This window comes from Tupaia chinensis, unplaced genomic scaffold, assembly GCF_000334495.1.
Source record: "Tupaia chinensis unplaced genomic scaffold, TupChi_1.0 Scaffold000004_1, whole genome shotgun sequence".
Lineage (NCBI taxonomy): Eukaryota > Metazoa > Chordata > Mammalia > Scandentia > Tupaiidae > Tupaia > Tupaia belangeri.
Genome location: NW_006159432.1, coordinates 792,723 through 806,505, shown reverse-complemented (window position 1 = coordinate 806,505; position 13,783 = coordinate 792,723). Strand labels below are relative to the sequence as shown.

The window sequence follows — 13,783 nt, the reverse complement described above, 5'->3', positions numbered from 1 at the left end:
GTAAAGAGAAACTGTTGGCAAGGAGAGAATGATCAACCTTCTTTTAGGTGTGATATTTGCTTAAGATGTGCTGTATACTAATACGTAGTAAGAAGTGCTCTATGTGGATAAATTTAGTTGATAAATATTTACACAGGCATCTGCTACATACAAGGCATTGTGTTTGGTTTGTAAGGTATACAAGAACGAATAAAGCATTATCTCTCATGAGTGCACAATTTAATGTGGAAGACAGTCTCTGTATGTGCAAGATGTAGCAGAGTACTATATACATATGTAAAACATTTTTAAAAATGTAGAATCAAGAAGAGAATGCTAACTACATAGAATTGAGAAATATTTCATGGAATAAGTGAAATAATTTGAGGTGAATCCTAAAAAATGAGTAGGATTATTTTTTTTAATTTTTCAGAGGGTGTATGAGCTCTCCAGAGAGAAACAGAGAGAGTGAGAGAAGACTACACCCTCAACGGTGTAGTAGTAGTCACTATTTATTCTCCTCTGTTTTCCATCCTGTTTGGATTTGGGACATGCATACACACATGCCCAGCATGGTTTTCAAGCTGCTGGATCTGGGATTCAAACAATATGATCGGTCATGTGGAATCCAGCTCCTTTAGCCACTAGGCCAAAGATCTGGCCTGAGTAGAATTTTTTTTTTTTTAATGCCAGAAGACACATGCATGAAAAAGATGAGAGAGAGAGAGGGAGAGAGAGAGAAGAGAGAATCCCCCACTAGGGCATAATCACAATGCAATTCTTTTTCCTCCAGTTCTTTGACCTGTGAGGAACCTGGTATGTGTGCATGCGCCCAGCACGTTGTTTTCAAGCCTCCAGGGAGGGAATAAAATCCTTGCTTGGTCACTTGGGATCCAGCTACCTCTGCACTTATCACTGTGCCACTGGGCTAACCAAAGAATGTGTAGGATTTTTAACAAGGAGAAGAATGAAGACAGAAATTCAAAGTAAAACACCAAACCAAACAAAAAACAGTACTAGCCAAGTCACACGGTCTAAAAACCCGCTGCATATTCCAAACATCAGGAGTGGCACGCTGGCTACATTATAAAGCTATGTAGTAGAGACTGTGAAGTAGGGGTGTGTCTCTCATGGTGAAGTGTTGTTATTTCCTTTATTACATAGATAATGGGAGGCCATTAAATGGTCTTGAGCATAGGAATAGCATCATTAGATCTGTGTTTAAAAAGAATTAAGTGGCAGTATAGTGAATGAATTCCGAAGTAGAGAGTTTGTGAACAGAGTAAATGAAGTATTTATTAGGTTAATTGGATAACGTACAAGAAAACATTGGGTAAATTTATAAAGAACTCAAATAAGTGTAAATTGCTATTATTATCATCATTATTATGGTCCAGGAAAGAAATGATGAGTACCTAAATTATGAAAGTGTCCAAGGTATTAGGAAATAGCAAATATTTGAGAGACATTTTAGAGGTAACAGTAATAATAATAATAATAAATATTTATTCAGCAGATATCATATTCCAGACACTGTTTAAAGTGTATTCATTACTCCAGATAATCCCTATAATCATATATTAAGGATCAATCATTTTAAAGATCTAGAAATTGAACAACTGTTCACTTCTCACAAGTCAGAAAATGAATTCAGACAATCTGCTTCTAGATATATCCTTAGGTATAACCAGACAAGGAAATGATACATTTTACATAGTAGCTAGAAGATTAGAGGAGAAAAATAATGACCTACAGTGCATATTGTAAACGTTTCTTTTGTAAACATTCTTTGTTCAGAATAGATAATAATTGATCTTAGATATTAAGAAGAAAGGGGTCTAACAGCAAATCAAATACTAAATAAACAAAACATAAACTTATTTTCTTATTTACCAAAAAGCCGTTCATTTGTTTGTTTGTTTTATTTTTTTTTCTAAAGAGTCTTTAGAAGATCAATTTTCATCTTGAATCTCCAAAAAAGTGTTATTTAGTATGTAGCATTTCCCAGTCTAATTAGACCAAAGCTCTCTTTTACGATTGAAGCTTTTGGAGGAAGAATGGTCCTGAAATTCTATCTGGATGATATAAAGATTCTATTTTGTGCACCAGGTACCAGGAATAATGTTGTAGATAAAATGATAAATGTGGTTTGCGTGTCAGGTGCCTGATGAAACTTGCATAATATAATGTTATTGGTTTGGATATTGAGAGATGGGTCAGAATTGGAGATCGAGCTGTGTCAGTCCCTCATGTGAGGGTGAAAGTAAAGACTAGAGCTTAATGTCAACGGCTGAGCTTGCTCAGGGGAAAAGAAAAATAGAAGACCCAGGAGTACATTTGCTGCCCACATGCCATGTTAGTTTGTTCAGGACTCCACTATTATTTAGTTGATATTTAAATTGAATAACAGTTTCTTAAATTATTTCTAGTGGTGAATTGTCCTCAAATTTTAGCACATGTAATTGAAGCCATAGATATTTTTTAATAACCATATTTCTCTGGTATGGTTGACCAAGCAAGAGTATGAATTTCTTAATTTAGAAAAATATTAGGCTGATTAGTTCCTTTCTTCTTGGGGAAAGATGGTCCTAATAGGATCACAGCATAATTCAACTTCAAATGCAATAATGTGGAACCATAGTTAGTGTTCCAAATGTCACCTTTTTTTTGGAGAGATTTTTGCTATAGGGCACGTGTGCTTGCCAGAAAGACAGAGAGAGTCAGAAAGTGAGCTATCACCCCCAGGGGGGATGGCCACACCACATTCTACTCCATTCTACTCTCAGGATCTTGGGCACACATGCACAAGTGCCCAGGATGAGTTTAAGCCACCAAGTCTGGGACTCGAACTACAGTTGACTACATGGGAATCCAGTGACATAGCTATTATGCCAACTGCTGGTCCACAAATGTCACTTTTCTCCTTGATTGTCTTATATAAATTTAAGAAAACACTATTATTTTTTAAATGTGAATAGAGCCTTGAATTTTAAACTAGAGATCTTCTATTAATTTAATCCATGGCAACAGATATTTTCTCAAACCAAATAGTTCCAGGAGTATCTATTTTAGCAGCAACATCTGTGAACAATTCTAAAGGTTTGCAATAAAAAAATAAATAAAATAAAATCATATAATATCCAACCAGAAACAACAAAAGCCAAATTGGATCCTTCCCTGGAAAATGAACTTCAAATTATACTTTAAACCTACAGACTTTTCGGGGGAAATGTTAAAAAAAAAAAATCCATTCATTCAAAAACAAATAGTTTCAGGCAAATACTTGTTGAATCCTAGATTTTGTTGAGGGCACGTTTTCAATGTTAAGATCAATGTTAACATAAAAAAAGATAAATTAAGTAGAGAAAAGTTGAGTTAATTTTTTTTTGCATTCTCCTAATCCTTTCCAGTTCATTTCGTAAGTTTTCCTACATGCACATACCTAAAGCACATCTCTTGGTCCTATAATTTTTCTTCTTGCAAAATCTTAATGGATTTCCACTATATAAATATTGAAGTCCAACACCTTAGACAAACATTAGGCCCAGGGCTTTTTGTAGCTTTCCAGTCTAATCTCCTATTCCTGCCTAGAAGATTACAGCCAACTCTAGTGCTTGTTTACTATACACAACCCTGTGTTCCTCATTCTTCTACTTTGTTTTTGCTGTTCCTTCTTCTTAGATGACATTTCTTACCTCACCAACTCCAGCCAGAAGTAAATCTTTTCTCGCTTCCAACATGATTTCCTATAAAGTTCCTGATACACTTCATCACGTTCCAGTTTGTATTATTGCTTTATAGGAAACCTGCATGATGTGGCAGAATGATTCAAATAACCTTGGGGACACATGTCACTTTCAAATATCTCTGTGTCATAATAGCTAAGTGACTTTGGGTAATTTTTTTAACTGGCAGAGCCTCAATTTCCTTATGTGCAAAATGGATATAAAATGTTATATGCTAGATTTTTTTTTAAAAGGTTTTGTCATAGGGAGTGTGTGCTTGTCTGAGAGAGACAAAGAGACACAGTGAAAAGGACAGTGAGAAATCAGCACCCCCCCAGGGGGGAATGGCCACATGGCAATCCCTTTTTCTCCATTCTCCTCGGATTTGGGGCATGCATGCATGTGCACCTGGTGTACTTTTCAAGCTACCAGGTCTGAGACTTGAACCACTGTTAGCCATGTGGGAGTCCAGTGCCTTAACTACTGCTTCGCCTGCTGGCCTCATATGTAAAATTCTCTCTCTTTTTCTTTTTTTTTTTTCTTTTGAGAGATTTTTGCTATAGGCCTGTGCGCTTGCCAGAAAGACAAAGAAAGACAAAGAGACAGAAAGCCTGAAATCACCCCCAGGGGAGATGGCCACACCACAATCCTTTCTTCTCCATTCTCTTCTCAGGATCTCGGGCAAGCATGCACACATGCCTGACATGAGTTTAAACCACTGGGTCCAGGACTCGAACCACAGTCAACTACATGGGAGTCCAGCGACATGGCTATTGTGCCAACTGCTGGTTCCCATATGTAAGATTCTTGAGTACTTGGTTTGGCACACCATTAGCATACAATAATTTCATTTTCAATAGAATTTAATCTCAGTTTCACTTTCTAAGAGGGTACATATTATCTCCCCCATAATGTGTGGAATTGGAGAAAAATAGCCTGTTTCACTTGGTTGTTAAAAGAACAAATAATGTGTACAAAACACATGATTAAGTTCCTGGCACGGAGTAACCATAATAAATAGCAGCTCTATTACATTGCTGTTATTGTTTATGAGTTTAAACTTTAGGAACATCTTGTGTCAATTCTTATAATTTCTGCCAGTTTAGCAATGTAGCAGTGTTTAGTTGGTGCTCCACTACCATTAGTGGTACGTATACTTCTATGTTGCTGGGGTCAGGTTCGTGAAATAAAGAATAAGGTAAGTGTGTTTGCAGGTTTCGTTTCTGAAAGAATTCAGGTGGTTACAGCATTTGATGGAATTTAGCACCCAAAAGCATAAAAAGACCTCAGGACAAAACATTTTTTAAAGTTTCCTTTTAAAAATATTGTGATAACAAAGCAGACATAACATCAAATATACCATTTTAACCATTTTTAAGTATATAGTTCAGCATTGTTAAGTATATTCACGAGAAGATACTGTAAGTTCACTAGATCTTGCAAACATGGAACTCTACCTGTTAAATGGCATCTCTCTTCTCTCTCCCACCGAACTTTGGTCACCAACATTCTATTTTCTGTTTCTAAAGATAAAACAGTTTTTAAAGGAAAGAAAAGAGGAGAATTCTATCATGAGTATCTCACCCCTTGATTATCATTTGAGGTGAAAAAAAAGAAAGAAAGAAAAATAGGAAAACAGAAATGAAGCCTAGCATAAAGAGCCTGACATATGCTAAGTTAATGAGACTGAACTTGGAGCAGGCCAGTTCTTGGCTGGAAAACCAGGAGCAAATATTAGGTCCTCTCTAGGAGCAAAAGATGGAGCAGTACAGAGCCAGAATCAGTTTCTGAATATTAGGACAGAGAAGGGACAGGAGCCTAATTAGAGAAGATACCAGACTGGTAGTCTGAGGGCAAATACGAGACACTCATAAAAAGACTGGGAGGAAATGGAGAAAAGAAATGAAGAAAGAAAGGGCAATAAACTTGGTTCCATGTGTTGGTCCAACTATGTTGGGCATCTTTTGACTAGCCACACCTGGCCCCCTGGGCAACATTATGAGGGGCTTTATGGCACTTGACCAGGCTGGGCAAGGTAGTCAGCAGGTGACAGAGGACCTCTTCCTACCTTTTGACCTGGCCAATTGGTGCTTTTAAGAATTGAACCTCATAACTGATTACACCAGTATGTATAAGCATATTTTTTTCAAGGAGTGGGGAGAAAGTATTGAGAAAAAAGAAAAAAACAGGATTTGTCTGGGTCCCACCCACTTTCAGATAGGCCTACTGGGGAAAGAAGGTGCTTAAGTAAAACAAGAAAAAAAAAAAATACTCCAAATCTCTGAAATGAAAGTCATGAGTCCAAATTTTCTTTAGTTTTTCCAGCATCCACCCAGGCTTTTTATATGTGACCTTTGGCTGGTCCAATCTACTGGCCTTTGGCTCCCCTTAGGATCAATTTTCTTGTCATTTTCAAGGATTTTGTATATCAAGTTGATTCACTGAATAAAGCCAGATAGATTCTTACCTTGGTATAGTTATTATTTTAGTGCTCTTAATCTTAAAATTATTCCATTGTTCCATGATCGTATTAAAAGTTAATACTCAATGGTACACATATCTGAAAACTAAGGTTAACCCAAAGAACAAAACAAAATGAACTTTAATAAATGATTTAGCTGATAGAAGTTAATCAATTCCTTGACCATGAAATGCTGAAGAGCAAACTCCCTTCTTTGTTCACACCTCTTGTCTTAGAATGCCATGGTCATCTGTGTGGGCTAAGAGGACAGTAGAGGCCTAGAGTACATCTCGTAATACAGGTGGGAAATAACTCTGTTCATTTCGTAGTCAAGGAACACTGGAAACACAGTCATCAATAGAGAGATGGAGATTGCAGTCTATGTGGAATAGGAAAGTTTATATCTACTGTGAAATAAAACATTAAAAATAATTTAGGGGTGGGACTAGCAGCTAGCATAATGGCTATGTCACTGAACTCCCAGGTAGTCGACCGTGGTTTGAGTCCCAGACCCGGCGGCTGAAATTCACGCCGGGTACGTGTGTGTGTGTACCCAAGATCCTGAGAGGAGAATGGAGGAGAAGGGATTGTGGTGTGGTCATCCCCTCTGGGGGGTGATTTCTTGCTTTCTATCTCTCTGTCTCTCTCTGTCTTTCTGGCGAGCACACACGCCCAATAAGAAAAAAAAAATTGGGGGAACCAGCAGATGGTGAAATGGTTACATCTCTGGACTCTTACATAGTAGATCATAATTCTAGTCCTGGACCCAGTGGCTTAAATTCATGCTGGGTACATGTTTGTATATACCCAAGATCCCAAGAGGAGAATGGAGGAGAAGGGATTGCAGCGGGCCATCCCCCCTGGGGGTAGGGGGGGTGATTTCTTGCTTTCTGTCTCTCTGTCTCTCTCTGTCTCTCTTGTGAGTACATGTGCCGATAGCAAAAAATTTCTCTCTCAATAAAAAAAAAAAAAGAAGAAGAAAGAATCCAGAAAAGAAACAAAATGGTGATACCTTATGAGAAGTTCTAGGAAGGTAAGAAACAGCAATGTTGACATGCAATAAGGAGAAAACTCTTTAGAGAATAGCCCAGAATAGAGAACCATAGTTTCCTAAAGTCCTTTTTTTTAAATTTTTGCCATAAGGCATGTGCATATGTGCATTCAATGGAAACAGAGAGACAGAGAGAGAGAGAGGGAAAGTGAGAAATCACTACACACGGGGGGGTGATGACTATGCCACAATTCCTTCTCCTCCATTCCCCTCTAAGAATTTTGGATACTCTCTCTCTCACACACACACACACACACACACACACACACACACACACACATGCCAAGTGTGTTTTTCAAACTGCTAGATCGGGACTCAAACAGGGAAGATGTCCATGTGGGATCTAGTCCCTTAACCACCACTCCACCTGATGACACAGTCATTTTTTTTTTTTTTAATTTTCAGAGGGTGTGTGTGCTTTCCGGAAAGATGGAGATGAGAGGGGGTATGGAGAGGGCAGGAAAGCCCTCCCTGATGGGATATAGTCATGCTGCATCCTTTCTCCATTTCTCCATCTTGCTGGGATTGGGGGCACACACGGTGTGCTTGGCATGTGTTTTCAAGCTTCCAGAGCTAGATTCAAACTGTGGTTGGTCATGTAGATCCAGCTCCCTGGCTATGGGGTGGCCCAAGAACCAAGATTTTTTTTTAATCAGCAAATGTGTGCACAACTTATTATATTTAGGTGCCTAGTTTGTTTTTGTCTATAGTCAGCAGTAAGGTACTCACACTGTATAGTCCCTGGACCATGGAAGATCAATCCCAGGCACTTCCCCAGTGTGCTGCAGTGACCCTTCTTCCCTGCTCCTTGACTAAAACCCTCTTTCTTATTCCCTGTTATTGCTACTGAAACAAATTACCATAAATTTATTGGTTTTAAATAACACAGATCTATTACTTACAGTTCCAGAATCCCACCACACGTCTCATGGGATAGAAACTTAGCCCACTTTCCTTCTGAAAGCTCTAGAGAAGAATCTATTTTCTGGCATTTTCCACCTTCCATCCCTTGCTCACATTCTTTTCTCTGTCTTCAAGGCCAGTGACATCTCATATCATTGCTGCTACTTCTATAGTTCGCTCTCTTTCTCTGAACATTGCTGAGAAAGGGTTTTCATTTTTAAGGGTGCCAGTCGATCAGATGGCATGGACTTGCATAATCCAGAAAAATCTCATTTTCAGATCCTTATTTTAATCACAGCTGCCAAATCATTTTTATCATGTAAAGTAATGTATTCTCAAATTCCAGGAATTAGGAAATGGACCTAATTATTTTGCCTACCACACTAAGATAGCTAGAGTTTTCAGGTTCTATACAAGGGAGTTAAAGCCTGTTATTCCTAGAAAATGTTTCATTCATTCAGTTGTTGGCCAAGGGAATTACCAAGAAAATAGTGAAATAAATTCACTTTAAGATTGTAATGGCAGATGCAGACTCTAGTTTCTTGTGGTAATGGTTTATAAACCTGAAAATAAAACCTCCCACATGTCAGATATCTAACTGGGGATTGACATACACAAGAAGACTTCAAAAACGTTCAGAGGGTGGGACCAGCACATGGCAAAATGGTTACATTACTGACTGAAGTTCAAGTCCCAGACCCGGTGGCTTAAACTCATGATGGTTGTGTGTGGGTGTGTGTCCAAGATCCCTAGAGGAGAATGGAGGAGAAGGGATTGTGGCGTGGCCATTCCCCCCGGGGGGGGCGCTTTCTCACTGTCTGTCTCTCTGTCTTTCCGGCAAGCACACGTGCCCTACAGAAAAAAAAAAAAAAAGTTCAAGGGGTAAATGGAATTAAAGTATGAATTTATCTTAGATCAAAAAGGTTTTTAAAATCCATGCAGAATTTTTTTAGAATACACTTTTTCCCTAAAATTTTTGAAGTCCCTTCATGCATCTTGATTTTAATTAAGCTCTTCTCTTCTGTTTTGAGTAGGGTTATCTCACAACTAAGACAGAGGGGAAAATTAAAATAGACTGCTCTGTGCTGTAGGTAAAAAATCAAGAGTTATCTTGCTTTCTCTCCCTTATCCAGCCCATTTTGTTTGGAGCTGGGGGCCAAGCCACCTTAGTAGGGACTGGCTTTAACATCTAAATGACTGGAACTAACTCACCCGTGAGAGGAGTTTAAAACAGGGAAACCGTGCATGAAATTAAAATGCCTGTTTAAACTTTGCCTGGTCTTAGCTTCATCAACTTTACAGATTCTATGATTTTTGTGAACTCGTTGTGTAGGAGCAGAAATAACTGGTTCTCTCTATTGAGAAACTCCTAGCAGCTATCCATTGCTCCACCTGAGTCCATTAACCTCATGGCTTCATACTGCTCTGTTTTCCCTAACCATCCCGGTCCAGTGAGAAATCAGGATTAGCCCTCTCTAGGCCTCTCCAGTCTCAACCTTATAAATGGTTCTGTGCATAATTACAGGCAAGGTTGGTTTTATAATCCACCAATGTCTCATACTATTTATATCTAGTACTTTTAATTGTGCTTTAAAAATTATTATTATTTAATTATGCTCTATGGCACATGAGCTTACCAGAGAGACACAGAGAGAGAGAGACAGACAGAGAGAGAGAGACAGAGAGAAAGTGAAAAAGGAAGCAACCAGGTCTGGGACTTTAACCATGGCTGACCATGTGGGAATCCAGCACCCCAACCACCATGCCACCTACTGACCCTTTAATTGTGCTTTACTGATTATGTGCAGTATTCACTATGAGTCAGATAAATAGTATTGGCTGTTTTGATTGCTCTTTTCATGGCCTATCCATGTTTGCTGTGTATATAATTGTCTGCTCCAAACAGAAAAATTTTAGTAAAAACTTTAGTGGGAAATAAGGAAAATTGCTAAGCTTTAAAAAATTTTTTTCAAGAGATTTTTGCATTAGAGAACATGCACTCACCAGGGAGAAAGAGAGACTGAGATAGTGAAAAATCATCCCTCATGCACACACACTGGCATGATTTTCAAGTCACCAGGCCCAGGGCTCGAACCGCAGGAGGCCACGTGAGAGTCTAGTGACATAACTGCTACACCATCTGCTGGCCTGCTTTAAAAATTTTTATTTATTTTTTTAAATTCTTTTGCCATAATCCACATGCACTTGCTATGGAGAAACAGAGAGGGAAAGTGAGAAATCACCCCCTGGGGGAATGGTCACTCTCCTCCATTCTCCTCTTGGGCACACACAGATACATACCCTGTGTGATTTTCAAGATTCCCAGGTCCAGGACATGAATCCAAATCAGTCATGTGAGAGTCCAATGCCTTAACCACCACACCACCTACTGGCCTCATAAATCTAAGCTTTATCATTAAATATTGTCTGCATTGGCTGTTTAGAGACACTATAGCTTTAACAACTGCAATTCCCTCAACTCCTGCTACCTCTAATTCAGAATGTTTTTAAAAGTTTGTTTATCTATTTCATACGAAAAAGAGAGGGAAAAGACAAAGAGAAAAATAGGTTCCCGTGACGGATTTTTTCACACCTCAGTCTTTCCCCTACTTTCTCAGACAGCCAGAACTGCAGGTAGGTACAGGTGTGCCTGCTATGCTCACTTTGGCCCCGGATCTGAACATGGTCTCCCAAGTGGCTCCAACCTCACGCAGTGGTGCACTACTATCTGTGTAACTGTGGCTGGGTTTCTAAATCAGAATTTAAGAATTTTTATGCTATGAAAGAAAAGATGATCAGTATATTCTGATTTCTGAGATGTCTATTTTGAAATTCTTATTAAAATACCTATTAAAAAAGGGTTTTTCTCATGTGCTTCGGTTTTGCTGGTTCTCCTAGTGTGTATTAACAGTATCTACCGGGTAATCTAGACTGGGCTTTGCTGTTAGGTTGCCTTTTCGTTAGCTGTCTAGAAGGAAACAAGTGGTCATGTGAACCAGCCAAACCCAGAGACCTCTCAAGGTCATTTGGGGTTGCTTCAATATTTTACTTCTTGTTCATACCCTTCAACATTTCATATTTGCTTTGAACTTGGGGACAACTGCCTCTTATGAAGATCTAGGTACAATTTTCTTCCATCAGTAAATTAGTAAAGATCCCTTTTCCTTAGACATGTTATGATGAATAACGACTTCATGGAAACTACCCAGTGACTTGGAATGGAAAAGAAATCATTCAGTGATGTTCATCTTTTATGTGCAAATTATGTTATTTGCTGTAGGAGTGGAAATACATAGTCATAAGAGATCCTCTGGGTTAGGTATTTAGTCATCCCAGGAGGATAAGTTGGACAAAATCCAATATTTGTTTCAGCAAGCACTTACTGACGTTCTCCTAGACACTGGGACCATATTAGGTTCTAAGAATACTGATTTTAAAATGATTTATCCAGGTTGATCAACCAGGATATTGTTGCCCTCTAAAATCAACATCCTGATCATTGGCCCTTAATTTCTTGAAACACACGTAAGTAATTACAATTTTCCTCAGCACACATGAGTGTCCGATTGTTTGTGTAATAATCTTATTGATCAAATACCTTAGATATAGCGCTCTGATGAGATTTTTTCTGGATTCATGGCTAAGCCCGTATTTAACTATAAAATAATAAAAAGCATTACAGTAAAAACAGGATTGGGCTAATTCATGGAAACTAATCTCTGGGGTATTATCTGAAATGTTATCTGCCTACACACAGATACAAAAATAAAGAAAATAAAGAAACATGCTTGCCAAGAGAGAAGGGGGTTTGGAGGTAAATGGGCACAGTCTCTCTTCTGCACGCTCTCTCTGTTCTCTCAATGTGCATCTGCAGCACTGGGAGCGTTGCCATTTCTTCTTGTTAGAACGCTGGCCTACATGTGGCCATGAGATGGTAAGTAGAATTTTAGAAGAATGAATGCCGGAAGGGTGAGGAAATAGGGTCAGGGAGGAGGAGAACCTAAGGAAATTGGTGGGGGCTTGGAAATCTATCCAGAAACTGCAGAAAATGGGTGGCAGCGGGAGTAGGGGGTAGAAAAAAGGGCAAGAGAGAAAAAAAAATGGAAAGAAAATAATGAAACCGAGTGGAAAATGATGGGAAAGACATTATACAGATGAACAAGAGGAGAAAAAAGAAGTAGATGGGAAAAGACAAAGGGAAGGTGTTTAAAAGTGGAAGATGGTCTTCAATGAGAGAAACAGAGTGAAACGCACACAACACCCTCTCCAGCGTGGGACTCTGGAATCAAACATTCATTGTTCCCACAGCAAGTTAACACTAGTCATGGCCTATACAGAAGGGTAAAGTCCTAATCTGAGCAAGAGCACTGCCTCTCAGCTATGTCTGTGAGCCAAGCAGAAAAGTTCTATTCCACCAAGTCCAAGAAACCTCTCCTTTCTGCCCTGCTGCCAGCTTAGCCTTGACCCATGCTTCATCTGGGAAGCCAAATGGCTTTCAGAGTAATGGGGTTGAGGCTCACTAAGGTGGGCCATGCCTGGCGGGAAGCTCCTTTGTACCTTGACAGGTAGAGCTTCCATGACTACACGACACAGCGAAAGGAAAACAAACAAAAAAGAAAAACAAACATCCATAAAACAAAAAAATAAATGAAAAACCATGACTCTGCCTCATACTTTCAGAGCTATGGCAGAGAGAATGAGTGAAAATAAAGGGTGATAAGAACACCCAATGAAAACCACCTGAAGAGTGATACATATTAGCTTCAGATTGTACATTGTTCTGGGGTGTTTGTGAAATGGTGCCACCATCAGGGTTAGTTGTTGAAGAGAACAATGCCATCATTTTTTCCGGAACTGCTTGGAAACAAACACAATTTAATTTGGCTTTTAATAGTACTGTTTTTAATAGAAAATAGGACAAAGTAATTGTTTGGCTCATTGGTTGTTTGAAATGTAATGCACCGGCTTTCTCTCTTTTTCTGGCATTCAAGATGTCGAAGCAAGATTTAAATAAACACATATACCTGAAAAAAAAAAAAAAGATGTCGAAGCAAGGACGTGGCGGGTCCTCTGGGACAAAGTTCCGGATTTCCCTGGGTCTTCCGGTAGGCGCCGTGATCAACTGTGCTGACAACACAGGAGCCAAAAATCGGTATATCGTCTCTGTGAAGAGGCTCAAGGGACAGCTGAACAGGCTTCCTGCTGCTGGCATGGGTGACATGGTGATGGTCACTGTCAAGAAAGGCAAGCCAGAGCTCAGGAAGAAAGTGCATCCAGGAGTAAATTCGACAACGAAAGTCATACCAGAGAAAAGATGGCATATTTTTTATTTTGAAGATAATGCAGGGGTCATAGTAAGCAATAAAGGTGAAAGGAAAGGTTCTGCCATCACAGGACCAGTGTGCACAGACTTGTGGCCCAGGACTGCATCTAATGCTGGCAGCATCACCTGATTCTCCAGTGTGTTTTTAAAAAAAAAAAAAAAAAACAAAAAAAAAACAACCCAAAACATTAAAAACTATTTGCTCCCTTCCCCCAAAAAATGTAATGCATCATAAGTCAAGCTATTCATAATGTAACTTCATTATAGAGAATTGACATCATTTTTAATACTGATTATTGATCATTGGACCCAGTGTATGTCTCCACGAAGTTAGAGCTTCT

The 13,783-nt window shown here is 39.0% G+C and overlaps 1 pseudogene; it reads left to right on the top strand.

Moving 5' to 3' along the window:
- Positions 1–13,161: 13,161 nt before the first annotated feature.
- On the top strand, positions 13,162–13,572 carry LOC102475949 (60S ribosomal protein L23 pseudogene; annotated as a pseudogene).
- The last annotated feature ends 211 nt before the right edge of the window (positions 13,573–13,783 follow it).